The sequence below is a fragment of the Aedes albopictus genome, chromosome 3 (genome assembly GCF_035046485.1).
Source record: "Aedes albopictus strain Foshan chromosome 3, AalbF5, whole genome shotgun sequence".
NCBI classification, from domain to species: domain Eukaryota; kingdom Metazoa; phylum Arthropoda; class Insecta; order Diptera; family Culicidae; genus Aedes; species Aedes albopictus.
Genome location: NC_085138.1, coordinates 339,997,398 through 340,022,214, shown reverse-complemented (window position 1 = coordinate 340,022,214; position 24,817 = coordinate 339,997,398). Strand labels below are relative to the sequence as shown.

Sequence of the window (24,817 nt, the reverse complement as noted above, 5' to 3'; positions counted from 1 at the left end):
TTTTTCAGCCCAAGTGTGAGCACTTTCGCATTTATTAACTTAGAGCCTCATCTGTCAATGACCATTTTAATATGTATTAGCCTGGGACACGGTTTATTTGGGAAAACATAAAAAATGGAAAAATTCTTACTCTGTTTTTCGTTTTTGAGTTCCATTCTGGTCCCATATCAACTGTCCAAAATATCAAATCGATCGGAAAAACTATATTTTAGTGCACGCCATTCTTAGTATTTCATACGATTAACTATGGGGAAAATTTGCTTCTTCAAAGAAAAATCGCTTGGGAGCACCACTAGATCCCTAAAAATAAGTCGATGAATGATTTCTGTAGAAAACTTCTCGAGGAATCAGACCTCCGAAGACTGTAAAGCGATGCGACGATTGTGAAAAAAGTTATTAAGCTGTACCCGATCGATAAAATAACGAGATTTTATTTATTGTTATTCCTTACCTTAGATGTTAAACAGCATTACCATGCTATGAGGAGCGGATTTTGTGTGTTGATTAGAACACAAGACTATCACGCCGAGGACCTGGGATCGAATCCCATTCCCGACATACTTACAAAATGTGAGTTCTTCCTTCGGAAGGGAAGTAAAGCGTGGGTCCTGAGATGAACTAGCCTAGGGGTAAAAATCTCATTTATACAGACAATAAAATACCATGCTATTCGGTTTTCATTATTATTATTATTATTATTATATTTTATTAAAGACACTTTACCAAATAAGTTGGCATTCGTGTCCAATTCGATTTTCAGTCAATAACTTTTCCTACATGCTTTGGGTCGCTTTGTGGTCTTCGGAGGGTTGAATCCTCTTAAAATTTCCAACAGAAATCATTCATCGATTTATTTCTAGAAGCTAAGGGGCAACTTGGGGCGATTTTTTGTTTTTGACAGAATGATTTTACCCATAGTAAATCGTATGAAAACTTAAAACGGCTGGCGCTAAATTAAAGTTTCTCCGCACAGTTCATATGGGGTCAAAATGGAACTCAAAAAGTGTACAGTAGTGAAATGTCTTTTTCTGTCTGCTAATGTGTATATCGCACACACGAAGATACTCTTTGCCAAAAAGTATCAAGAAAATTTACTTTACGAAATGTTCCTGGAATAACCAGGAATCGAACCCTTTACACCGGTGTCTATCACATAAGGTCGCTTCAGAATTGGGCAAAAAATATTCGACCTTTTGTCATTTCGACTTTTGTACGTTCATATTGTGTTTCTAAACCGATTTTTTTTTTCAAGTCCATATCTCTACCAATATTCGGCCAATGTCCAGGCCTCATTCAAACTATAATAAGTAAACTTAAAACATGAGACTTAGTTCAGCCATTTTTTTTTAAATGTGTATGAACACTTTATTTAAAATTGTCAATATTTTAATTTGAAATCATATTAAACCTTAAGGCAGTGTTGTTAGATATAGGGTCATTCATCTTAAACTTGCAGAAAAATATTAGAATGAATATTTAGTTATGATATCGGCCAAATGCTAATGATTCTAACTGAATAGACGTTAAAAGGTTTTTTTTTTGTTTAACTGGCAACGCTGATCGGTATAAGAAATAAGATATTTTGACTTCGAAAGGAAGTTTCCTTTAAGAAGCGCGAAATGGATGCCAAACTGTAAATATTTTTCTTATTATTTGTAAATACATTTAAGCCAAATAAATTGAATTAAAGCCTGTATTCGCAATAATCGGGACACAGAAATACGGCTGTAACTCTGCAATATATACATTAAAATTGCTCAAATTTGGCCTGATAATATCTTAAGATGTTTATTTTTTCACCTGCAAAATTTCATGTGAATCGGTGCAGTACTTTTTGTTGTAGCAATGAAACAGTAGAACGCGTGCAATTGAATTTTGTGCAGCTCCTAGTTTAGTTTCTCAGCGCTGTAGTTTTTGAATTTTGCAAAGGAAATGGCTGATATTTTGCACACAAACCTCTCATAATACATGTTTTGCCTAGGCAAAATTTCAAAAAAAAAATCGATGCACTATAAACTATGTTATAGTCAAAACATGTATTGGACTGACCGAGATTTTAGCCCCTCAGACATACATTACTCAGCGCTCCTTATTGTTTCGATTGTAGTGTTGAAAGTAAGCATCTCATTTTGCAGGCACAATATACACATAATATCTGTGGAGCAGACCTGGTGTGATGGTTAGAACACTTGACTATCACGCTGAGGACCTGGGATCGAATCCCACTCCCGACAAACTCGCAAAAATGTGAGTTCTTCCTTCGGAAGGGAAGTAAAGCGTGGGTCCCGAGATGAACTAGCCTGGGGCTAAAAATCTCGTTAATACAGATAAAAAAAATACACATAATAATCTGCCTTCTGTGAAAGATTCATGAGAATTGGCAGAGACATTCGAAAGTTCTGAATAGGCATAGATCGCACTTGAAAAACACGAAACATTTTCACTAACACTCACCCCTGTCAACACCTGCAACTTTAAAACCAATTCTTTCTTCAAAGTTGATGAAATTTTACAAGAAACTGTCTCTGCAATTATCATAAGTACTTACGAAATTTCATAAGTATCCTCACAGAACTATGAATTGGGTTTTTAAATTTTGATAAATGTATCGATTTTATGTTTTATACGAAAGAGCACCTTTTTCTGAGGCACTATGATTTTTTCAGATTTTTAGAATTTTATCTTAGTACCTAAAATCAATTTCAAAGATATTTTTTGAAATCACCTTTTGACAGCTGTTCAACTGCTTGACAGCTCCGCTCAGTACAAAATGCGACGATGGATGATTCGTCGAATCGCTCCCATACAAACTTCAAATTAACGTTTAAATAGGTTCCCGCGCACCAAAACTCATGAAAATTTGGATTTCGGCTCAGTTTGGCATGCAGATTCAGAATATGGGATTATCTCAACATCGCTAAGACCAAGCCCACCCGTGGGCTTAATACTACACACGCAACAGCACGTCGTTAACGATTTTTAATTTTGTTATCAACCCATTTTCGACCGGTGCGTTTGTTTCCATGTGAGTAAAATAATGATCGGTCGCCTTTGCGCACCGGTGGTCTCTATTCTCTCCGTACCATCGGTTTTTTGCACTTCTGTAAATCATCGCAATATTTTGTGTATTTCTATGGGGTTATTGCATGCAATCTCGCAAATCTTATTCAGTATAATAATTTGTGCTCATATTATGAAAGATGGGGTTTTGGCTAAGACTGAAAACTGTTCATCTAATTATTCGTCTCGAGTTCGATGAAAATCGATAACTACAAACTGAAATGGTGAATAATTGATTTGATTTTTAAACTTTATTACTAAGGCTGACACAAATTTCGTTTTTCTCTTATGTCACCCATCCAAACCCTCATACCATTTAGGTGTAGCTGTCTCTATATGAGAATTCCTACCAAATATTTATAACAAAATAATTCTAAGTAGTTTGTCGGGTAATAATACAGGGTATTTAATCCAGTCGGGGAAGGGATCGTTATATTTTCTTCTCGTTTCAGAGAGCGAGCAATGGCGCTTAAACCTAGGCTTTCGAGCCAGGACATAAGGGGTTAATACCAGGCTTCAAGAAATCTCACGCGCACATCAATGAGACGACGCACTGTGAGACAACCCGTCACATTTCTCTCTCTTTTTCGGATGTCACACGCTAGAAGTACACACGACACCACTCTTATGCGTGCGACATGATACATTCACATACATTTCCAGTGCGTCTCACTATTTTGGAGCACATCGCAAAACTGTCTCAATGTACACATGCGATTTGATATAATGATACATGACTGTGTGACACTGCACATGAGAACGGCGCATGAGACTGCGCAATGAAACGCCTCATGCGCTCTAACATCGAGTGCCGATTTTGCAACGGAGTAGGTAATTATGAAATTAAATTTCTGCACGGTATTTGAACGAATAATATTACACGGAACCACCAAACTACCCAAAATTGAGTTCTTTTGACGCAACCCCATAGTTCCGCCCAATAAGCCAAATTTGAGTAAATCGATTAAACTCACTCTAGGTAAATTGCCTTTACTTCCAGCAAAAAAAAATACTTAAGAGTAGGTAAATTCAACCCAAGACCCCCCTTCATTCAACCCAAAATTGAGTATACCTACATTTACTCAAAATTGGCTTATTGGGCTCAAGGACCCCCATTGGGTAGACGCATCTCTGTTTGTTTTTGACAACATCGGTGGGGGAAAGAGGGAAAACAACCTAATTTTGGGTAACTAGTTTACTTGCTCATAGGCAGGGGCACCCGTTGGGTCGGCGTATTTTTGTTTGTTTTTTTTTGACAGCATCGATAGGGTAGAAAGTGAAAACAACTCACACATTTTGTTTGAGAAAACCCACAATTCGATGCACTCAATTTGGCTTCAAAAAAATAGGTGATTCCTGAATATTCAGAAATACAATGCTGAACGTTTGGTCGAGCGTTACGAGTCAGATTCTGGGTGAATCCAAGATGTTTTCGTAATCGAATTATTGTTTGCTTTCTTCAGCATATATGCTCTATAGAGTTTTATCGTACCTTTCAAATGATATGCGAATGCAAAATAATAATTTGTATGTAAACTCTCAGTTAACAATCAAGTACTTTTCTTGATGTCCATATCAAAATATGCTATTATCGAGCTTTATTTCCTCTATCCGGGATACTATATATTTTATTTTACATAAGCACCAAGTGAATGCAACGATGCACTAAAATGATTAAAAACAGCTGTATGTGGACCATTGAGTAAATTTATCGAAGGTTCACACAGAGCAATTCCAGATCAATGATTGAATCGCGTAGACGCAACCATTTTCAATTCCTCCACGACCTCTTCACAGGATTGCTTCAGAAATCTCTATGACTTTTTTCTGCGATTCCTTAAGCACTTTCTGGAATTTTTCCTAGGATTCCTTCAGAAATTCCTTCAGGGATTCCTCCAGGAGTTCTTCCAGGGAATTCTCTGAGAATTCCAGCAGAAATTCCTTTATTTTTTTTCAGCGATTCCTCCAGGCAATCCTTAAGGAATTCCTCCAGAAATTGCTCCAAGCATTTCTTCAGGGATTCTTCCAAGAATTGTACAAGGAATCCCCCTAGAAATTCTCGCAGGAATTTATCCAGTAATTCCCACAGGGGTTCTTCCAAAGATTCCTCCACAAATTTTTCCAGGGAATTCTCCATCAATTTCTCCAGGGCTTCCTCCAGAATTTTCTCCAAGGGTTCCTCCAGGAACTCCTTCTGAAATTCTATCAAACATTCATCCAGGAACTCTTTCAGAAATTCCTATAGGAATTATTTCTGGAATTTCATGAGTTTTTTTCCGGAAATTTTTCCGAGATTCCACCTAGAATTCCTTTACAAGTTCCTCCAGGAATTCCTCCAAGAATTTATCCAGGGATTCCTACAGGAATTGTTTCAACTATCCTTTCAGAAATTCCTCCAGGGTTTCCTCTGCAGATTCCGCCAGGAATTTGTTCAGAAGTTCTTGCAGTTATTCCTCCAGGATTTCCTCCAGAGATTTCTCCAGGAATTCCTCCAGAATATTCTCCAGGAATTTCTTCAAGAACTCCTCCAGGCATTCCTCCAAGAATATCTCCAGATATTTCTCTATCAATTGCATCACGTCTACCTCTAGGAGTTGGCTCTAGGAATTCCTTCAGGAATTTCTGCAGGGATTTCTCCACGAATTTCCTTGGTGATACTGATATTCTTCCATGAACTCCTCCAGGGATTGCTGCGAATAGTCTACTATGGTATTTCTAAAGGAATCCTTCTAGTGATTTTTTTCAAAAATTCCTCCCGGAATCTTAAAAAAAAATATTCAGGGGTTCCTTTAGAAATTTCATCAATCCTTTCATCGTCTTTTCCAGAGGTGCACCTAAGAAATTCTCCAGGATTGCCTGAAGATTTTTTTTAATGACTTCAAGGATTTTTAGACGAATTCCACCAGCGATTTGTTTCGTAATTCTTTAAGATAGTTTTAGTGGGTTCCATACAGGAATCAGGAAATTGGGTTGTTTAGTGAACAAAATATTGCTATTTTCTATACCCTAATAGAAAGAGCTCATTTTTCTGAGTTTAACGTGATGTTATTGCCTTCCAATACATTGTTTTGATGGGTCAATAAACAAAACAGTTTTTATTTTTGTGGATAAAATAACAGTTCAATCGATAAAATGACTGTTCTTTCCGAACAAAAAAAAATCCCATACGAACTATAAATGCATTTAAAAAATAGTTCCCGGGCATTAAAAATGATGAAATTTTGGATTTCGACTAGTTTTTTGACGGAGATTCCGATTATGGAATAATCTGGATACCCATAAAGAACCCAATTCTCCAAGAAGTCATACAGGAATTCTTTCACAAGTATCTCCAAGAAATCTTCAAGGAATTTATTCACGGATTTGTTCCATTTCTTCAAAAATACCCCTGCAGTTGTGAAGAAATTCCTTCAGAAATTGGTCCTGCGATTCTTTCAGGAATATATTTTTTGCTTTTTTTTCTCCAAGAGATCCTTCAAAAAGCTATCCATTGATTATTCCAAGAACTCCTCCACACATTCCTCTAAGAGTTTTTGCAGGGATGTTTTAAGGGTGTTCTTTTATAAAGTCCTTTAGAGATTCCTCCAAAATTTTGTCAAGGAAAAACCCTTCAAAAATTCCCCAGAGAATGCTTCAAGGGTTCTTCTCTTCTCTAACGATTGTTTAGGACTTACCCAAGCATTCTTTCAGAAATTTCACCAGTTTGGTGTGGAGATTTCACCAGAAATGTTTCTAGGAATTTCTCCAAGAAGTTGCACATTATTTTTTTAGGGATTCCTCCAAATATCCTTTCAGCAGTTTCTTTAGGAGTTATACATGGATTTTTACAATACGTCCTCCAGGAATTCTTTCAAGCCACACACATGTCATGTAGGAGTCACGGCAGCGCAGGTTTTGGTTACACAGAAGTCACTGTGACTTACTTTAAACTAATAAGTACTTGTTAGAGTATTTCTTGACTTTTTAAGTCGATTGTGAGACCAAGTTCTCCAGACATTTCTTTTTGAATACATTCCAGCGATTCTTCCAGAAACTCATTCAAGTGTGTGCTTTCAACTTTTTGTTCTTTTGACCTTCTGTCCTTCAATCTTTTGTCCTAAAGCTGTAAGGCCATTCCAAGGCATTGTGTCAAAGTGCATTTCTGAGTTGCAGAGGCTTAAGCCCTTAGAGCACAGGATCCAATATTTGCCCAAAACAAACCAATGGTCAAACATCTTGTTTTCTTGTCAAATATTTTACCCTGTATACTTCAGGCCTTAGAATGGACGTGGAGTTAGATTGAGTTCTAACTGGAGGGGGAAAAGGAAATACTCATGAAACTTGACGCTGCTGCATAATATAGTATATACCTAATGTATAGCGGCCATACACCCTCCTCCTTAGAGTAAACGAAGTTTATAGACGGCCCTATGCAAGCCTTTCTATAGCGCGTTCGAAATCGAAACAATCGCTGTCTGTTGATGATTTCGTGTGAATTTCGCGTAGCGTAGAAGCAGAGCTGCCACATTATCTGTATTCCGTACACGAAAAAAGTTAGCAACTCCTCGTTTATTTTATTTATCTCAAATAGTTTCAAATATATACTACTTTTTGAGTTGACAAACTTGTTTCATTACCTTGTGGTTCAAAAATAAACGAGGGGTGCCAATTTTTTTCGTATACAACCCTGTAATGTGGCAGCTCTGCGTAGAAGACCATCGTTCCACTGCGAAAGTTTTAATTTTCCAAACGGTATTGAGCTTCTCGAGAATTTTAAGCATTTTGACAAGTTTGTCTTCGACCTCTAGGTTGTGCGCCAGGGTATAATGTGTGTTGGGCACTTTGCGACGATTAACTCAAATCCGCACACCAGCGCACAATTTGTGCGCCGATTGCCTATGCGCCAAGTTTTTCACTAGCCAAATCACTATTAATCAGTGGTTTAATGAAGTAAAAGCGTTGTTACCGTTAATAATATCTTTGTTGTGCATTATTTCCAGACATAAGAAAGTACAATGTTTTAGACAAAAAATGGATCCGAACCCTAAGATAGATAGAGCTCTTGGCGCGACCCTTTTGACACTTGTTTATTTACATTTTGTATGGCGCACAACCCGGCGCATGGGCTGTCGGCGCACAAGTTGTTGGCCAGTATGCGGATTTCAGAAAAGATTCGCAATACCAAACGACGAATCATTTGCGCATCTCAGTCATGTCAGATGTCTTTGTATATAAAAAAACATAGACACCTTGATGCGCATCATCGCATGAATTATTATATGCATATCAATATTACTGCCAATCTATGTAGCTGCCAATATTATTGACCCTTCAGGACGCGCGCCGTTGTAAAATGTACAACACTACCAGAAACCTGTCGTACTACAGCGCGATCGAAATCGAGTTTAAGGATCAAACAGGCGAAAGCCTACACTGAAATAATTCCAAGAGCCTATTTTATCAGACACTACACGTACATTGTACCCGTAGCCTGACACGTTCAAGTTAAATGAATCGTTATACGTATCACAACATTAACAGTTCAGATTGAAAAGCCTTCTAATAAAACTCAATGACACTTGCGCATATCGGAGTTATATGCACATAACACGATCGACACATTAGCTTTGCATATAGCTTTGGCCGGGTGGAAATGCAACATTGGCAGCTAAAGTGGAATACGTTTTGCAGAATTTCGCAATTCCAATAAGTGAGCTTCGTGGTCGTGCGCCTAGCGGCGTCGGTCATTTAGGCGTTGTGAGTTCGATTCCCGCTCCAGCCCAAGGAAACTTTTTTTCAAAATGTGAAGGATATTATTAGAGATGCATATACATTGGCGCACCCAGCCCACATGATAGAAGCAAAATGCAAGACACATAACAGTATAATGGCGATCTGAGAGTCATACCACATGCGTCGCATATAACTCTCACTTCCCATTTTCAACCTACGATTAGATTCATATGTTATTCCAATAGTGCAGTAATATAGGACTGACATATAATTAAGACCGGGGGAGTTGGCTCAGTGTAGCATATCCACTAATACACATGAAACGCATGCGTTGGGAAATGCGTTGCGAGGTGATGTCGCACGGCACATCATAATCAAGAATATGTGCGATGCGACAAACAAACAAAACGTGAGCAGCAGACAGTTTCACTCTCTAAAATAAAAACGCTCATTTTTGAGTAGCGCCCATGCCGCACAGGGACTGTGTTGGAAACACACATTTTTTAAAATTGCTCGTACGCTCACATTTTTGCAAAATATCAATATTTTTCGGTATTTGAAGGTGGTTTATAAACCCAGTGAGCTGCCATGTCGAAATTATTGCAAAATACATGCTCATGTGAGCGTACGAGCAATTTTAAAAAAAATGTGTGTTTCCAACACAGTCATGTGCGGCATGGATGTTTACTAAAAATGTGCAGGTCAAACACATTTTTGAGCGTAGCCGTTTTTGCGTGCATCGCACGTACTTTCCGCAACGGTGTGCGAGAGATGATTTTCTATGTGTCTCACAATGAGCAGCTCATGCACTTGAAGCCTGGTTAATACCACAAATACCTTTGTCCCATCCCAGGAAGAAGAGGAGCCCCAACGGAGTGACATTAACTTTCTTAGCAACGTCACTCCCAACGTTTTTGCTTCACATTTATTACACATACGATACGGAGCGGCTGACGAGATGTCGCCGTTCCATAGTTCTGTTCAATTGTATTCAATAACGCTGCACAGTAGGCCTGGCCGCTTCAATACTTGTAATACATCTTCGGTGCCTTGCAAGTATTGATAATGACAAGAAAAATGATAGAAGTAGTCGATTCTATCATTTTCCAGGATTCTTTCAATGAATGGCTGTGTATGTGTAGACTAGACTAGACTAGACCAGACTGAAAACTGTTAGTAAAAATTGAATTCAAATAAATAATTCCCTTGGAGATTTGTACCAGTTATGGTGCGTTTAAAGATATCATTTTCTCAATAATTTATGATTGTATTTAATCCCGGAATTCAAGCAATCTTTTTTTTAATTATATGTTTGTTGCTTACACAGCTAATCGCGTTCGGTAATTTTTACCGAAATCTCAACCGCTGAGCGTTCGGTAATGGATTTTTAACGAAATTCTGTAAAAAAATAACAAATTTCGGTAAAATGTTATCGTTTATCTGTCAAACTCTAACGAACTTCGGTAAAAGTTGCTACCTTTACCGATTTTTTCTTGTAAAACAAACTTAACGGTTGAGATTTCGGTAAAACATTACCGAAGTCGGTGATTTTTTCTAACTGTGTACTGTATGACTTGTAGGTTGAATTTTTATCTAAAATAATATCCATCTCTTCAATATTCATGTTGCCTTTCTCGCAAGAAATTTATCTGAATTTGAGATTATGAGCATCTTTTTTAATAATTAGGTTTATTGAATAATTACATCCCTTGCATTACCAACACATTTATAACGTAGTTGTCTCCTTTACAACTTCGCGTAGGTCAAGATTCTTGAATCCTGGTCATAGTAGAAGCTGTCTTCTAACAGTCTGCGATAAGTTTGCGCAACCTTTTTTCATTAACGTGTATTTTAACATCAGCTAATTCTATACTCAGTCACAAGCTTTTAGTTACAAAGCATCACTCGCAAATCTTAATATATATTGCGATCTTTTGGATGCTGGTATATGAATATTTTGTTGAAAGCAGATTCTATGCGCTTGTAGTAGACTGCGTATTTGTCAAAGTACATAATGAGCCCACTCTCCTTTTTGGCACTTCATACAACAATTGTTGTATGTTAACATCCAACGCCTTACTTTTTCTATAACGAGGAACCTACAATATGGCAGTCCTGCACACCGCCTATTTTAATTGGTGAAACTTGGCAGCTCGACTACATTTTTTAAGATTTTTATCGATATGATTTAGTTTTTACAAAAAGAAATAACTGTAGTGTTTCTATGATATCTGAGTTGAGTTAGGTACAGTCAATGCATCTTTGAAAAATCGTAACTACTCTTATCTAATCTCATACATACGCGGAATCACCCTGGAAAGCAATCGTGTTACTTTTCTTGTCAATACTGATGCTTGCAGCATATCAGAGATATGACACATGCATCAAAGCGGCCTGGTCTACTGCGTTGTATTTACGCGCAAAGATGATTCTTCGAAATACTTGGAGTACAGAATATTTTATTTCGGCAAGGTACTTCTCGAATTTACAGGGGAGGAAGGATGCGTGGACGGTGAAGTTACCCATTTCGCACACTTTCTTCCTAATGTCTCGATTATTTAATTTATATTTTTAAATTTATATTTAATAAACCACCCACTGACGACCACCATTTTCAAAAACAGTAATCAAACCAAAACTCTTTTGCCTTTTTGAAATATTATGTTTCCAGTTCAAAACCGAATTAGCGACATTTTTTCTTTGACTTCCGCTGCTTTTGCCTTGCGTTAAACACAATGTCGGAAGTGGGGCGCTGTATTGTACACCTGGTGCTCTATACAGCGCCCCACTTCCGACATGGTGTTTAACGCAAGGCAAACGCAGCGGAAGTCAAAGAAAAAATGTCGCTAATTCGGTTTTGAACTGGAAACATAATATACACGACAAAAAGAAACGCGAGGCACAGCTCTTTCAAAGCGGAGGATCTCAGCCCGGAAAGTGAAGAAAGAAAACCTTGTGGTCACTTATTACCGTCAAATAGTTTCTTTTCGGGTTAGAAAATACGTACATCTTCTCACCGGAATCTGCGTCGGATGACGATAATTTTGAAACTTGTTGGAACGAACTTCGCGAGTTATTTATTTGGACATTTTTCTAAATGTGCGAAACTAAGCTTTACTTGCTGCGTAGAAAACCCGGCTCAAACATGTACGTGTTAAAACAGCAAAACTCACTGAATCACTATACATTTCTTCAAATATTAGTTTCCAAACGATCGGCCGAATCGAAAACTAAAGGTGCGATTATGAGCAATCGTAACTATTTTTAAGAGAAAATCAATACATTTTCGATATGCATGATCCTAAAATTGGCGAAGAAGTGAAAACTTTATTCATAACATACTTAAGCAAAGCTTGTCAATCAAAACCTATTATTTTTCTGCGTTTGTATCGTCACTCTATCACAATTCTATGTCAGACCATTTGTTGTGTTATTCGTGTAACGATCTATGATATTGATTGGTTGAAAATTTCAAATATTTGATGCAAACTAAAATAAATTCCTACCTATACAAAACAAGAAAATCATCCTCTAGAAACTATATGGCTGGCAACAAATCCATACTCATGTTCTTTCGTCTCCTCTTTACGCTACCCAGAGAGCTAAACGCGAGAGAGCGCACGAGCCTACGGATAGAGACCGTACTTTGCGTGTCTCTATATTCTAAGCCCTGCTACGAACCGTACGTAAACTTTTCGCTTTCGAGCCCTACTTAGCAGCGACCGGTGCGGTTCGCATCTTTATTCGGGGCTCTACTTAACGTTAAAACGCTTGATTGAGCCCATGAGTGGGCTTGGTCTAAAGAAGCCAATTGTAGCGAAATAAAAACATCTGAACATCTGCGAATGAAAATTGGTCATGATTGTACAAAGTGCTTAAAACCAGGTTTGTTTGTTTTTCATCCACAGTTAAAAGTAGTGCATTAAATTTTATGAAATTTGGCACAAATAATAAACATACACCGAAGAGTTCTCAGTTATTTTTTTGGTTAATTTTACTAATTCATTACAGAGGTACAGCTTCACTTCTGTGTCCCGATTATTGCGGATACAGGCTTTACAGTAACTGCTACCAAGTAAGGGGCATGCATTTAGTACGTCACGCTAAAAATGTGAATTTTCAACCCCCCTCCCCCCTTCGTACGGGTTTTCCTATATTTAATACATTGCTTGTTTCACTTTTCAAACCACCCCCCCCCCCCTCTAAGCGTGACGTACTTTATGGATGCCCCCTAAGAAACTGCTTTCAATCATTGGCTGTACGCGCTTAAGGCAAGTTGTCCAAACAGCAACTTTAACCCTGTAATACCCAAATTTTTGATTCTGATCTAAATATCATTTTTCGTCATCTAAAATCGATTTAAACATGTTTTGGAAGATTATTCTTTTTAATTCTCGATTTCGTGAATTTCAGTTTTTGATTTTTTTAATTTTTATTTTTGAGCATCCTCACATATTTTTCCTGGAAGCCTATTTGGGGTACGGATTTTTTGAGATGAAAACATTTTGAGATTTTATGATTATTGTTGAAATATTTTTATTTTTCCGTGTAATTTTAAGGAAAATAATTTAAGAGTGTATTCGATTCCCTTAAACTATAAAACTAGGATAGAATGATTTGAGAAAAATTTAAAATATGTTAATTGTAGCGATTTAATACAAAATAAACAATGACTTTTAGAAGGTGACTAAAACATCAATTTTTCAATGGTTTAAAAAAAAATGTAAATACGCTTCAAAATACACCAAAATCATTTTCAGATATACAAAACAGTCCTAAATATCAGCCAAACATATCAAAATTTTGATTTCCCACGAAACAAAAATTACAAAAATGTTTAGCACTATACCCCGTCTAAAGGCGGGGTTGGGTATTAGAGGGTTAATGTATAATCAATAATCATATATATTTTTTTAAGGTGGTGTAATATTTATTAAAACTGAATTCTAGTACTAACCACTTGGGCAGCGGTCGGTATTTTGGGCACTCTTCGCTATAACTCAGTCAATTCCAAACCAATTGACTTGAAATTGTGTACACGGCTAGATACTATACGTATCTCATCGCGTTTCAAAAATTGTGTCAATTGGTTCAGAATTGGCCGAGTTATAGCAGAAGACTGCCCAAAATAGGACTCCTGCCGAGATGGTTCCACTTCCCTATAGGGGGGGGGGAAGACGGACCGGGTGGATAAGACGGACCACTGCCTAGTTCTGTCACTTAAGAGCTGAAATTTGGCTTTCTTTTACGATTAACTCTATCTTCTTATCAGTTGATGATTTATTGAACCACTCCATGAGAGAATACATATGTCAAAAGTGCAAACAATAAACAATCATTTACCTGGTTACACGCTTTTGTTATGGGATCTAATTTTGAGGCGGCAATAAATAAGCTTTTTTACCTTCAAATCGCTAAGTTTTCGCATTTTATTTTGAGTTTCTCAGTTGTTTTCAAACCATCCTATACACAACGAAATTCAGGTAACGGTGGTGGAATGAATGTTTTGCGTTGTTTGGGGGTAAAACGGTCCGCCTTGAGGGTGGGTAAGACGGAGAGTGTTGGGGTTACTTTGATAGTGCCATGAGAAACATATTAAAACCCACACATTGTTCACAGATGAAATCTGTGGAGTACAAAAATGATTGTGAATGCCGTGTAAAGCATTTCATATTGATTTTTTTGTTTAAAAATTCATGATATTAGAATTTTTGTTGTTGGATGACGGGCTTGGTGGTCTAGTGGCTACCGCTTCTGATTCGTATGCAGAAGGTCATGGGTTCAATCCCTGGCCCGTCCCTTTTCATCCTACTTTGTATCTTTCTATTCACTTTATCTCTCTTTCTCTCTTTCTCTTCTCTACATATACAACTCATGTATATTCATATGTTCATAGCCATCGCTAGAACCAGAAACGAATTGGAATAAAGTCGTTTTCCTCCCTTCCAATTTCCACTCACAGCACAGTGTATATAACGCCTACAAGTTATGCAACCGAAGCGTGCTGTGCCGCTTGACCTTATTCACCTTAATCTATCACCTTACGAACACTATAAATAACTCCCTATCCATGGATCGCATCACCGACCCAACGGTGACTCCCAGATCTCCCATCCTTTCCGTCTAACAAATACCCCAGTCCGTGCTGGATGTGGGGATGCAGAGGTGATCTCGGTCTTTAGTAGCAACAACCAGCACACTCTAACATTCCTTTCCCTTCCCAACTGACTATAAGGACGTGGCCGGCGCCGGTATTGATCCAAAATGTATGAGCTGCTAGAATTGCACTGTGAGAATAAGTGAAGTGTCCCAGCCCTTATTCATTTGGATCTCAGTGCAATTGATACCAGCTCAGATCAATAACGGAGTAGCAACCATTGACATGTATAGTCAGATTTGATCGTTGATGATCGTTGATATTAGAATTTTTGTTGTTGGAACAGTTTGAGTTTCGTAAAATTGCCAGAGCATTGCATACTGTTAGGCGTTTATCAGTGTATGGAGGTTTCCAATTTACAAAATAGATTTTAATTTGCAAATTAGTTGAAGTAAATAGTATGGAGAAAAAATTTCAATCATCGCATTGTTTACACTGTCAAAATAGAGTGTTTCCTAATCATGTCCGTCTTACCTTCACAACCCCCCCCCCCCCCCCCCTCCCTACATCCATCATTCGGGACGACATTGGATCTGATGTCTGAACAATGTCTAAAATATCTCATTACAAAAATTTGTAATCATACGCGCCAACTTGTGACGTAATTGGGAGGGGCAAGGCCTCTCAAAAACAATGAAATACTTTCAAAATCGATGCTGTTCATCCAAATCAGGCATTTTCACGTGAAAACTAGTGCATTTAGCCGAAAAAAACTACCAACTACCTCACAAGTTGGCGCGTATGTTCGTTATGAATGACGAAAATATTGTAATGAATATCACAAAAAACATATCTAATATTCGCTGTCTTATCCAGCTATCCAAGGGAAGGTCTTGCTGTATAGCTATGATTTGTTAAGCTTTAACTTCTCGTTCTGCTAGAAAAGTGCGCCTCTGGGCCATTGCGCAGTGTTTTAAGCTTTTATTTTCAGAGCCAGTTCCTAATTCCTTTCCAATAGTCTATTTCTATAACATTTCCATTTTAACCACGCATTGGTATTTATTTTGAAGAAATGGACTATTTTCATAGTTTTATATGATTTTCGGTTTTGAATATAAAAGTTCCATTTTTATTTCGGGGGATGCATTTTATCCATAGTTTTAGCTGTCTTTATAACGGGCGTTATTGCAAATAATGACAACCTAGGACAACGTTCTCAAGCTTTCAGGGATTTTTAAATATTAATATTGCAGCTGTAAAATGTTGGATGACAAATACAATTATAATTTTTTTAGAGAATGGAATAAAACGGCATAACTTAACCTTCTCCTTCCAAATTTTCAGAGTTTCTTACTCTTTAAAAAGTCAACGTACATATGTACAAATGGGTAAATTATAGGTTAAATAAAAAAAATCTCAACAGTTATTCCCCATAAAACATGTAGGGAACCGGCCTTAGTAACAATGATAGCTGAATAACAGCTTATTCAGCCAAAACGTCTAAAATCAAGCTTAAGAGCGGTTATTCAGCCGTTGAACAGCAATTATGTTTGTTGTGGAGCCACTTGGGCAGTGGCTTCTATTTTGAGCACTTTCCGCTATGACTCAGTCAATTTTGAACCAATTGACACATTTTTTGGAACGCTGTGGGATAGTATCTAGCCGTGTATAAAATTTCAAGTCAATTGGTTCAAAATTGGCTGAGTTATAGCGGAAAAGTACCTAAAATAGAAGCCACTGCCCTATCGGACCTATAGCGACCTATTCCGAACTCCGAGGTACCGTAATACGGTATTTTTTTTACCGAATTTTCAACAGCTGAACGTTCGGTAATCTCTACAACTACCAAACGTCCGGTAAATTAAATTTTCGGGAGCCTACCAAAATTACCGAATTTCTAAGGTAATTTCCAATGACAAATTACCGTTGGATTTCGGTATTATGTTGTCTAAGTTAGAAATTACAATCGATTCAGTAATTATACTACCGAACTTTTGTAAAATAAACGATTATAACCGAAAAACTGTTGTTTTTCCTCTTAACCGTTTTTATTTTCTGCGATTTTTTTACCGAACAGCGAAAACGAATCTAAGTGTGATTCATTCATAAAGGAATAGATTTTCATCATTCTAAATATTCTACCTATCTTATCAGTTCCGTTGTGCTCTTCTCTTCTTAAGCCTCAAACGACTTGTAGAATTGCGAGGGAATGAGATCTCAAGTAAATTCGTCATTGGATTCTTTTCATACTCTCCTCGTAATTATTGATAGTTTCTTTACTGTTGATTTATTTACATCTTTGACAGATTGCATGCAGAACGTTTGCATATCCCTGGTGGGGTTTTACCAGGGCCGGATTTACAAATGTGGAGGCCCGGGGCCACAATGCTGTGGGGGCCCTCTTTTCAGATGATATGTTTTTGCTCATATAGATGGAAAAAATCGAACAAAATATCTTATAGTAGTTGTGGAAATCATTGGGATCATATAAAAAAAACTGCTACCGATTCCTAACAAAAATCCAGATTTTAATTTCTTATATAACAACAATGATACAAGAAATTATGTAAAGAAGAAAACTTTTTTCGCTAGTGTGACATAAAAATTCAAAGATACACACAAAGACAGAATAATTTGAGGAAGACCATCGAGAAATTTTTAGTAAAATTTATAGCCCATTAGCTGGAGTGGTTTTTGAAAATGCTTTAAAAAGAATTTCTAGCGCAAGCCCTAGAGTAGTCTTTGGAGGAGTTGATGGTCGATTATCAACATCACGTTATAACTTGCGACTTCTAGGGAAGTTTGTTTGTAGTGACCTCCCAAAAGAGTTTTCGACAAAATTCTGAACCCAATTTCTGGTGAAACTTCATGGAGCAATGGAAATTTTCTAGAGCTATTTTAAACGAAAATTCAAATACTGACTTTTTAGGACATTTTAGCGATAATCTGTGATGAGTTCCTCACCTCACAGAACTTCTGACTTCTTTTTGATTTTTGTGAAATTTCTAGATTTGTTTTTTGTGAGAATCTTGTTGGTTTTAAAGCCGAATAAAAAATAGAACCTTTAAGATTTTATTATGAATTCTAAAGATTTTTCAAAAAATTTCTTCTGCAATTTCCATGATAAATTTATAGATTTTGTCAGAAATTCATCAAAATTACACTCCTATTTCAAAAAACAAATCTCTTAGGAACTCGACTATTTTTTTTAAGAAATACAGACAAAAACTTTTCAAAATTATCCGCAAATAGTTCTTGCTGGAGTTCCTCTAGATCTTATTTTAACAGATCTGGGTTCAATTCAAATAGGTCGTAAGTCTGTTAACTAAAATCAAACCCTATATATGAAGCAAAAATAAAAATGAATAACTATTGAAATTTCCGAAGTTTTTCTAAGAACTCCGTGGAAAATTCTCCAAAATATATTCAAAAATGTTCATCAGTACTAAGCAAGAACTTTTTAACTCTCCATTCTTCTCAGTTTTGAAACTCAGATGATTTCACTAGAATTGCTGTTAAAATATCTTGTGCAATTGCACAAGATTACTTTATTCAAAAGTTGTTACAAGTTTTGGTGGAAGTTTTTGTTAGTCGCAGGACAGTTAGCTACAGTTTTTCCAATTAAAACCAATACATATCATATACATCCTTCCAAACGATAGTAATTTAAAAGTGCACTACTTTATTTTTTATTTTTTCACATTTTCATGAATTCAGATTTTGTGGGGGCCCCTAAAATGTGGGGGCCCGGGGCCATGGCCCCCCTGGCCCCCCCGTAAATCCGGCCCTGCGTTTTACCTAATTTTTATCATAGTTTCGCCCACATTTTTTCACCAAACCATCAATATTATAATATTGATGGTTTGGTGAAAAAATGTGGGCGAAAAACCACAAATAACTATAATAAAAATTTGGTGTTTAAATTTTGTCGCTCCGTATATCTGTAACTTTGAAAGTAGTGAACAGAACTCAATCAATTTAATACAAATCAAAATTCTCGTAATTCCATGTCAGCTGTCTAAATTTCAGCCAAATCGGTTTACTAGAAACCTAGTAGCATATCGTCACACTTGGCCATTTTGTATGAAATAGGACCGGTGGTCTTATTGTTTTGTCTGACACTCTAGCTCAAAATTGCGACGTGCTGGAGTCGGATTCAGCGGGCCAAAATCATTCAGAGACACATAAGTTTGCTCTTGAGACAAAACAAAATGTTGCGCTGTGTAACTTGCGAATTCATAAGATATTCCAATGATGCGTACCATATAGTATTATGTGCAGGTTTATAAATAATGGCAATCTGGTCCTATTATTTTTTTTCGTTTCGTATATCTGTAACTTTGGATGTAGTGAACAGAACTGAATCAATTAAATACAAATCAATATTCATGTAGCTACATGGCGACTGTCAAAATTGCAGCCAAATCGGTTCACTAGAAACCGAGCATCACATCGTCAAACTTGGCCATTTTGTATGAAAATTGGCAGGTGGTCTTATTGTTTTGTCCAACACTGTATACCTCAATTTATAGGGCAAAATATGCGATTTTGGGCTTTTTTGACTGCAAGCCATTAAGCATGGGAATATTTTGTAATCAAAAAAGGTAAATTGCTCAATTAACATCTATATTAACGACTCATGCTAAATATTTCGTTTTACTAAATCGAATTTGATAGTTTTAGGCGATTTATGTTAGGTACGATGTTTCCCATACAAGTCACCCTTCAAAACTTGCATGCTTAAAAAAATGTTTCCATGCTTAACGCACAGGGCATCTTCAAACTGAATGCGCCAACAATTTCATTAGAAACACATCAACATGTAGGAATTATTGAGGTATCTCAAAAACGATATCACCAAACATAGACGCCAACTAACTTAGAGGGGGGGGTGGCAAGCCTGGTTTGGCCCCCTCAATAGTTGATGATTTTCCGATTTTCCCATACAAAAAATAAAAAACCAGTCTTTGAAAAACAACCCCCCCCCCTCCCTCCAATAATTTGACCACCAAATAATGGACCGAAAATTAATTAAACATTATATTGAGTTCAGTATTGGGTTCCTCATTAATGTTTAGACTACTGCGATAATTTGAGAATCCACTGAATCATCATTTCCTAGCGAAATTTCACACTAATCTTAGATAATTAATACATAGATATCCAACTTAACCATCGCAGTATGCATGCAGTTGGCATCGCTGCAGCGGTTGCACCTAATGCCACCTGTTGGTCGACGGGTGAAGTAATCCACCGAAGCGGGTGCGCATTTTCAATTGAACTACCCTGCGCACTTGATGGTTTTGCTGAAACCTTGGCAACTAACGTGTTGTGTATTGAGTGAAAACAAATGACAAGCAAATGAGACTAACCCAAGACGAACCCGGAGTACGCACTTCAGAACTAGGATTTTCAGAAGGGCCACCGGAACAGCCAGCTTGTAGGGATCCGTGTTGTTAATTACGGACCGATACCTTGTCCACCCAATTGGCTTTAAAGCGTATCGTAATTTCTACACCTTATATTGGTCCAAACAGAAGAAGGCGTCTCACTCCACTAATTTTCTTCATCGAGCATTCGAGCCCGATGGATTCTTTACGGTCAAATCGATTTTTTTAAGTTTGGTGGGATTGCATTGAAAAGTGTTAATGATCAACCAAAGACTTTCGCGAAATCTATTCCAGCGCATCCACACATCTCATGGAATCATAATTAATCATGTATTGGTAAAGCATAAGTTTTTGTACTAGAATAAGCCTAAGATTGCTAGAATCACTGTTAAAGTCCCCCGGGTAAACATGCTCAACTTTAAATGGTGAATTTTGTTTTGGTAGGTCTCGCATCAGCAAGTACCATCCCCCGTCATTAGTTTGGATTATCTTTTTCCGAACTGTTGGTCACAGTTGGTCACGACCCCCAGGAGTAGTTTTGATCCAGATGGTAGACATAGGGGCACTGTTGATGTAGAACAAATGTACAGTGTGATTACATTTCTCACATTTAATAAACGAATTTCATAAATAAGAGATGGTAAAAAGAATTAATGGGGTCGTCGTACAATCTTGTCGCCAAAAGTATATTTGAAGCAGAATCTCGCGTACCATCGATCCACAGATCTGTGATCGATCTCAAATTCTCCCGCCACGTCCGTTAAGAGATTTGAAATCATTTTCTTATGAATTTCCATGGAACTTGAAGTGTATGGAGTCTGGAAATGAGTATCACTCAGACGAGATTCAATTGGTCTCAGCCTATAAATAAATTGTACCAGTGATTTTTACCGCTATAATACAATCTAATCAATTTTTACCCTTGATTCTTTTAACGCAATTTTCAGAAATCTGCGTCTCGAAATGTTTGCGGCCAACATAAGCATCTTCTCAACTGCCGACCACGTCACATGTCTTCTCCCACTTCTCACATCGCGTGAGCTGAAAAAAAAATAGCGTTAGTTTGTGCTTAAAACAACGTTAGGCCAACACAGATTGTGTGACATACCTGGTTATCCCCAGAACTGCAATAAATTGTTTGGTCTGGAAGCCGTACTTTGGCCGTACTCAGAAATATTATTTTCGATTTCAAATCGAACAAACGCGAATTGACAGCTTGTTTGAGTTAAATGATAACAAATTTCAAACCTTGTTTTGAAGGTTGCTTGGATACCTTAAATTACAGGCTACAAATGCGCAGGGAGGAGGAAATGAATAGTTCACCCGTCGACCACCATTCTTTGATAGGCGCTACTGTTTTGTTGCCGATTATTTTCATAAGTTGCAAATCTATGTATTAATTATCTAAGCACTAATCAAGCTTATTTTGTTTACCTGTTGTGCATCCGACGTCCCTGTCTTGAACTCAACCGAACTTGTGCATGCCAGCCGCTGCGAAGTCGTGTGCGAAATTCGACTGTGATGATAATGAATTTCGGACGAGTCTAAATGGGTGCAAATGTCGCAATATATCACACTGAGCTTTCATCACATTCATCACATCACACTGAACACTGCTTTCAATTTGTAGTTTAGGTACAGTGCCGAATTTATGGGAGGCAGAGGGCCTGGGCCCCGGGCAAGATGTAGATGTGTCGTGATTATTCAGAGGAAGTCTGTTATGATTGGTCTAGCTATTCATTAAATTTTAAATTTTGCTTCCAAATTAACTTATTAACATTTTTGTGCAATTCCTTAAGAAAAAGTCCTGAAGAAAATCTTCGACAAAATTCTAGAGGAACCCCAAAATTCTAGCAGAGCAGAGTCAAACAGTATCTGCTGAACTTGAGTGTTTTTGAAAACATTTTGAAGAATTTTTTATAGATTTTTTTAAATAAGTACTCCAGCTTTGTTATGTATACATTGAATTATCTTTGTTCTCGTTAAAATATGTTTTAAAACTCGAATGAATGTGGACATGTCTCATCCAGAAATAGAAAAAGCGATTTTTTCGATTTTCTCAAAATTCTGAAGGGCCGGTACGCACAGGCAAACCATATTCTTATGAAAAATTTTAATCAAGCATCTGGGGAAACATGTTTTCGAATATATCATGCCGAAAAAATTCAAAAAAAAATTGTTTCGATATTGTGTATTTGGCAAAACTGTAAAAAAGTAGGTTGTGCAGGAGTTTTGAAAGTTCTTTTTTCATTTTAAACATTCTGCATAAAAAAACTCTTTTTAATGTATATTTTTTACAAGTATCAATAAAAATACTTTGAATAAAAATACAAAAATATAGAAATTGTTGTTTGTTAAAAAAATAATGTATTCTCGCTATACAAAGTTGTGCCCATACTTTCTGGGACACCCTATACTTACCAGTACTATATTATATCATTAATCAAGCCTAACTTTACCAAACACCGTATCTAACAAAATCCACGAACAGAGAAAATCGAAGGGGAAGTTCGCTGTTTCCATAGCAATTCATACATTGAGCATTTCAGAAACGTGAAAATCCGGGTATTTTTTTCACAAATCATCCCCAAAGGTGAGTGATACACGAAGTCCTTAACGAAATTCAGCACCTCATGTGAAAATCTCTTTTTAGTTTACATATGTTACATACAGTGTTTGATAAAGTTAGGCTTGAAATATAAGTTTGAGGTTCTGAAAATTATCAATCCACCTAAAAGTGTGATGTTTTATCGAGTGGTATTTTAAAAAGGCGTTATTTTCAAGCTTTTTTCGATGATTGATTAAAAATTAACCACTTGCTCTAGAATCTATTTTTTTGACAGGAGCTACTGGATGACACGATAAAATTTTAGATTCGATATTTGCAATATTTGATGATATATTTCAGATAATGTTTTGATCCATTGTCACCCCCAACGACGGTACCTTCATTATTATATTTGTAAAATAAACAATATTTTTTTAATTATTTGCATGTTTAATCAGCAAAAATATATTCTCCATATAAAGGGCCCCCAACACTGTAGCCCCGGACCCACACATTTGTAAATCCGGCCCTGCTTAGGTATTTCCACTAAAATGGATCAGAATTAAGATCATACATTGATTTGATTGTAAATCGGAAATCATGCATTTAACAGTATAGGGAGACACTTAAGCTAGTTTTCCAAATTACATAATTGTAAGAGCTTGTATAAAATATTATAAGGTGACTATCGGCAAGTTTGTTTTCTTCGTCTTAGGGGGTTTTTGTGAGCCAACTTGCCTGACAATTGGGCATATAATCCAGCTTGATTGGGAAGGATTTGAGGCCAACTCTGAGTGCAACAGGTTTCAGAAAATCCCCCATGACGGAGAGAACAAAACTGCCGAAAATACGTCAGTTACTCTACATCGTTTTATGCTCGTCGTGAAGAATTTCCCTGGCTATCAACAAAATTCCCTACATTCCTTGACTTTCCAGGTTTTATGGAAAACCCTGAAATTTTCAGCTCAATCGGAGAACATCGATACAAAATGTAGTTGCGGCTCGTGATGTTTTATAAAAAAAGTTTTTTTGAGTCTGTCACAGAGATTATTGGCATATTTTTGTGGGAATTTGAGCTCGTTTTCTCCCACTGTGTAATAGGGGACACAAAGGCGCACTTGTCTTATTGTAGGTAAGGGCCATGAGCGACGCTAAAGGGTTAGAGGCGGTGCGGTTTGATGGATTTGGCTTATCGGTAAGACTCCTTCCTTTCTCGGATCATCAGCAGAGGCTCGAGCTAGAAACAACAGAAAGGGTGAACTGAACACTCGTTAGCACGCTTGTTTAGTGCACGCTTATCGCCCCAGGGGGGAAGCTCTTTATTTGCTCGGTCACATTTTTTTTGTACTTCTTTTCGGCAATCCTGATAACGGACAGTTGTTAATGAGGCTTAATTTGTGGCCGTGCGCCTTGGATACCTGCTCGCTCGTGACTTACCTGAGATACGGTGATCGTGCGATTTTTTTTGCGAATATAATGGGTACACGCCCACAAAAGAATGCACCACTTGAAACACCAACGACACCTGATACGCGTGGCTGATGTTGGTTGGTAGATGGTATTGGTGCGTTTTGAGCAAATTTTGCGAATATGTGCTTATAGCAGTTACACTTGATCCGTGGGATTAAATTTGAGACGAGACTGTTTTGCTCGATCGTTTGTTACCGAATAAACACGGACGTGTGAGTCTGCATGTGAGCAAACTGCAACCAACAACGCAGCGGCGTATTTTCTTGTTTTGAACAGCGCTATATGGAGTCCTTGCTTGCTTGTTTGCTGGGCGTGAGCGAGACAGAGAGCGACAGGTTGAATCTCTGGCCGATAAATACCCTGAGCGTCGTATTAATACCATTAATACGCAGTTGAGCAGCTTATGGAAAGTTTTTAATTTTTTCAATTGGAGGTAGTTTGTTCAAATAGGTGATCGCTGTTATCTCTGTCGCATGCATGCATGCAGCATGGTGATGGGACATCCATGAAGAGCGTAGCATTTTTGTCGATTTATGTTCT

The 24,817-nt window shown here is 37.3% G+C and overlaps 1 protein-coding gene across 1 annotated transcript in view; it reads right to left on the bottom strand.

The window, feature by feature from the left end:
• Positions 1 to 24,521, bottom strand: part of LOC109424732 (ornithine aminotransferase, mitochondrial) — a 61,552-nt gene extending 37,031 nt beyond the window's left edge. The window contains exon 1 of the mRNA XM_029865197.2: positions 24,245 to 24,521. The gene's annotated coding sequence lies outside the window, so the exon portion shown is untranslated. The remainder of the gene's footprint in view (positions 1 to 24,244) is intronic.
• Positions 24,522 to 24,817: the final 296 nt, after the last annotated feature.